This window comes from Copadichromis virginalis, linkage group LG3 (assembly GCF_057382275.1).
Source record: "Copadichromis virginalis isolate Kocher_CV1m ecotype Utaka linkage group LG3, C_Virginalis_male_GT1.1, whole genome shotgun sequence".
Classification (NCBI taxonomy): Eukaryota; Metazoa; Chordata; class Actinopteri; order Cichliformes; family Cichlidae; genus Copadichromis; species Copadichromis virginalis.
The window spans coordinates 64,726,746-64,731,924 of record NC_140620.1 but is presented as its reverse complement, the minus strand read 5'-3'; the positions used below and the strand labels follow the sequence as shown (position 1 = coordinate 64,731,924).

Genomic DNA, 5,179 nt, shown 5'->3' with positions numbered 1-5,179 from the left:
TGGTTTTGTTTGACACATGAAGATGTGTCAAAAGGGGGAGTTTTAGGTCTAATTTGAAACAATGGATTATATGATCGATGATGCAATTCTACACTGCAATCATCGAGTCCATCCTCACCTCCTCCATCACCGTGTGGTACGCTGGAGCCACTATCAGGGACAAACAGAGACTGCAGCATGTTGTGCGCTCTGCTGAGAAGGTGATTGGCTGCAGACTCCCATCTCTGCAGGACCTGTACGCCTCCAGGACACTGGGGCGTGCAGCTCAGTCACAGCTGACCCTTCTCACCCTGGACACAGTCTGTTTGACCTGCTCCCCTCAGGCAGGAGGCTCCGGTCCATTCGCACCAGAACCTCTCGCCATAAGAACAGTTTCTTCCCCTCTGCTGTTGGACACATGAACAATAACCGTATGACTGTTCCCACCACTACCACGTGACCCTACGCTGTGTTCACTGCATCATTCCATGTTTGGCCCTGATCACCACCTGCACTCATGTATATATCTATCTACTTAGCACTTTTAATCCTTATTTTTATTTTTATTTAAGTGTTATATGACAGTATGTTTGCACTGAAGCACCGCAGCAATTTCCTAATGTTGTAAACCTGCTCAACATTTGGCAATAAAACCGTTTTTGATTCTGATTACTGTCAGCATTTTAATCGCTAGTTTAAAGGCTGCAGCTGTTGCTCTAACATAAATGTAACAGGCCTCAGTGCTGGTTCTAATAGTCTGAGCTGCTTCCAGCTTTATTTGTGAAGAGCACAGCAGCTTACAAAACACGTAGCTAGCTCGTACAGCTGCGACGTTAAACTTTCATGAGCTAAGATGACCTTAAAATAACGGGGCTACGTGTGGTGATGCTAGCGTTAGCCACGTTAGCGCGTTAACTTCACAGGTGGTCAGACTGAGTAAACAGGCACTAAGTCAGAGGTTGGGCTCTCCGTTTCGCTGCAGGATCCCTTCATTCATGCAATTTATGCAGTTTATTAAAGTGCAATTGGAAAAAGGATTTTGAAATGCAGTTTTTAAAAGCATTTCAAAAATCAGTTTATTAAATGGGAATTCAAAAATGAATTTACAAATGCAGAATTTATTCTATAATTCATTACTTAAGCACAGAATTCTTTATTTCGATGCGCGTGGCTCTTGTGGTCCTCCATACAGGAGTGAGAACGTGTTGGCATTTGGGTCCTCCTTCCCCTCATCATAGTCTGCCACGCAGGCCGTGACAGAAAAGCCCACTAAAAGAACGCCCACCAGACCAAAGCAATGGTTTTGACTTGATCAGCATTAACCCCGCCCCCTGACTTTGATGGGTGAAGCTGACAAATAAAATGTATTTATGAACAGCGATGCAGGGCCAGGAGTAGCAACGTGAATTAAATAAATACATCATTAAATAATTCATTAAATGTGTCAGTAAAATAATTAAAATAGAAAACAAACCAATAATTGATTAAATATGTAATTAACTAATTTGAATTGTATATAAACAAATATTGAAAAATTTTAAATGAAATTAATGGATAATTCATTATTAATATATATCTTTAATTGATTATGTAGATTTTTTAAATTAATTACTGAAATAGTTCATTCATTAGTGATGCATTTATTTAATGCAACCATAAAATTATTGCTAGTTTAAGTAAAATAAATGTAAGACATCAATATTAAAGGTTAACTTATGATAATGAATACATGCAACTATAACTGATGACATAAAAATGAGGATTTCTTAAGCTGAAGCCAAAGTGCTGACTCATTTGTCATGTTACTCTCAAATGTTTTCCCTAATAACAAGAACATAATTACACTTTAGCCACAAGAGGGCAGCAGCATTAATACAAGTCACATGTATATAAAGGTACAGTGATTATATTACAGTGATTTTGACAAAAACAAAACAGTTGATGGCAGTGTGTTTTTCCATGACAGAATAATTACGCACACCCCACTTTGCAGTTATTTATTTGTAAAAAATGTTTGGAATCATGTATGATTTCCGTTCCACTTTGTGTTGGTCTTTCACGTGGAATTCCAATAAAACTGATTCATGTTTGTGCTGTAATGTGACAAAATGTGGGAAAGTTCAAGGGGGCCAACACTCGGACCGGCGGCCGCCTCGGGTCTCTGCTCCTCCCGCCTCCCCTTTCCCTCATCCACCTGCTGCCTCTGTGGAAGCTCCGCCATAGCCACCACCAAACAACTGACTTATTTCTACACATCGACCAGCATCCGGCCAATCCACCACCTTCCATCGTTTATACCGTTACAAAAAAAAAAAAATCATAAAAAAACATCATTGGCCCAGAAAAACGAAAAATCATCATCGGTATGCCCGATGGCCAGTCCAGCTATGGTCGTGCCATCAGTTAACCCTTCGCTTGCCAGCTGTGACACGCGTGCCCAGGGTTGCCGACCCCTGCTCTAAAGCATCTGATTTGGATTCCTGAGATCAAATATATTTTCCTTTGGCTTTGTTTTCTTCCCATTTGTGGCTTTAATGTAGTGTTACATCCTGTTTGTTTGCTTCCCTCTGTATACATGTCCAGATTCACTGTTATGTTTCTATTCTTACATTGCTGTGTGATCACTGTTCCCTCTGCTGACTGATGTGACCTTTTGTATCTCACACTGATACTTGTCATATTTGTATCTGCGCCTAAAAGATAAAAAGTTTTCCACGCTAAAACACAGCTCCACCTCCTGCAGTTCTCCCTCTGAACCACTAGATGTCTCTGTTATCTAAATGAAGACGTGCAGCACAGCAACCACAGCAGCGCTCAGATCACACGTGTCCTGTTATTATGTATAAAAGCATGAAACAGGTGAGACAGGTGGGATCAATATTAATGTTGTGGAAATATATGAAAAAGCAACAGAAGAGAGAAAACATTTCGTGTTTCTAGAAAGATCTTTCAGCTCATAGCTGCTCACAGACTGTATTTACAAGTGACAAACTGCAACTCTACAGTACATCTACAGTATATATCAAATATATTCTGTATTCAAATCTATTGAGTGATGTTTGAAAGTCTTTCCAGGTGAGTTTGATCCAGGAGGGTCTGAAGCCAGAGTCAGACAGAGACTGTGCAGAGACTGTAGAAGGACAGAGCAGCAGCAGAGCAGTCCAGATACACTGATGATCCTCTGTCAGATCCAGAGGGACACACAGGGATGATGCTGGACTCTACATTGTGTCTGACAGTGGAGCTGTTCTCAGAGCAGTTCACTCTGCAGCACTGACAGTCATCTGCACTTCTTCTCATTCCTCTGTCAGTCACTGCTGGATGAAGCTCTCCTCTCCACCTCCCAGTAACATGGCCCAGTCAGAGCGTCTCTACACACAAGCTGCTGCTGCTTCAACCTCTCTGGATCATCAGGACACAGCTCCTCCTCTCTCAGCACACACACCGTCCTGTTTACCATCACCAGCTCCACCTGCAGAGAGAAGAAGGAAGAGCAGAGGAGATAAACGAGTGTTTCCAGAGACTCTTCATCAGCTGTCAGTCAGTGATGCAGCACATCCAGTATAAAGAGCAGCAGGGACTTCAGTGCTGGGACTGTACTAGGACTCATTGTTGCTTCACTTTTTCTAATCTTTGGATTTTTATTGAAGTTGATGAAAATGTTTTTCCCTCCTAGTTTGAGTTTGGACTTTCATTCATTAGAAGAACCTTGGTGTGTCCACTCTGAGCTCTGTAGGAACCCCAACAACAAGCCCAACAATCCAGATGGACGGTTCCAGCTGTTAACTGGAGGAATTCCATCCAAACATCTGCTCTCACTAAATTCTTCCTCACCTACAGACTGTGTTCTTCACTGCTTTAAACTTGGAAATGAATGCAGTCATTGGTCTGCGTGCTGCTTTGTTCAGAGAGCTGATTGGCTGTTGACAGCGTTTGATCAGAGCGTGTCAGCCGTTACCATGGTGACCATAAAGGTCAGAAACAGGAAGTGTTTGTGTCCAATCCTGAAGCCTGTCACCATTCTCCTCTCACAGCTTCACTGAGAAGCTGCAGCTTTACAGGAAACACTGGATCTTTGTTTCATACTGACTGTGTTTAGTACAATACTGCTGACAGCACCACCCACTCACTCCATCACTCTACTTACACCAGAGTCTCCAGTCTGTAGTCTGGACTCTGCTGAAGATCAGACAGCTGCTTCACATCTGGATCCTTCAGGTTGTTCCAGCTCAGGTCCAGCACTCTCAGATGGGAGGGGTTGGACTTCAGCGCTGCTGCCAGATAATCACAGCTGATCTTTGACAAACCACAGCTCCTCAATCTGTATAAAGAATGAAAGATGTAAGTTTATTAGACAAAGTGCTTGAAATCATTCAGTGTTTCATCATCTGTTCAGAGCTGAAGAAGGTTCAGAATGTAGAAGTTTAGAAAATGGAAACTCCAAACAGCTGAAGCCAACAGGAAGCAGCTTCAAACAGGAAACTGTGCAGAGTTTCAGACTATATGTCCTGATGCAGCCAGTTGGATTTTGGAGATTTGAATCTCTGTTCTGTGACTAAGTCCTTGAATCATTTCTTCCAGTTGGTCCAACAAGACAGACTAAGTGTTGGACATGTGTTGTGGCTCCATTAGGGGAGCTTCTAAATGTGATGTGATGGCCCCTCTGGGTCTGTCAGATCACAGCACTGAAGAGAGCTCAAACTGGGCACACAGTTGTTCCAGTCTGGACCAAAGACTCTATACTGGGACTGAGGGACTGCTTTGACTGCACCCACTGGGACTTTTTAAAGGCTCATGTTCTCACTTAGATCATCGATTTCTACTTACATTTCTTTCTGGGAAAAATGGGGATTACTTTGGAAACAGGAAGTATTTTCCCCAATAAGCAGCCCTGGATTAGTAAATCACTCCAACATGTTCTTGGCAGAAGAAGCTGTCTTGTTATGAGGGAGAGAAGAAAAAGATTGAGGCACAGAAACTTGTTGAAAGAGAGATAAAGCAGCTAAAATCAGGTGTAAAAATAAAGCAGAGGATGAGCTGAATAAAGGACACTCAAGGATGGCTTGGAAAGGAATGAAGTCCATGGTGGGGATGCAGAACAAGGAGCAAAGATGAATGTGATGCTGAATCAGCAGAAGACTTGGACTCATTGGATTCCAGCTTTGATATCATTGATTTCAATGAAGAGCTTTGTGATTGT

The 5,179-nt window shown here is 42.3% G+C and overlaps 1 long non-coding RNA gene across 1 annotated transcript; it reads right to left on the bottom strand.

The window, feature by feature from the left end:
• Positions 1-1,962: 1,962 nt before the first annotated feature.
• LOC146716626 (uncharacterized) lies at positions 1,963-4,873 on the bottom strand. Its single transcript, XR_014919221.1, has 2 exons — positions 4,127-4,873; positions 1,963-3,451 (listed from the first exon to the last, which is right to left on the bottom strand). It is a non-coding gene; the product is annotated as an uncharacterized LOC146716626 (long non-coding RNA).
• Between the last annotated feature and the right edge of the window lie 306 nt (positions 4,874-5,179).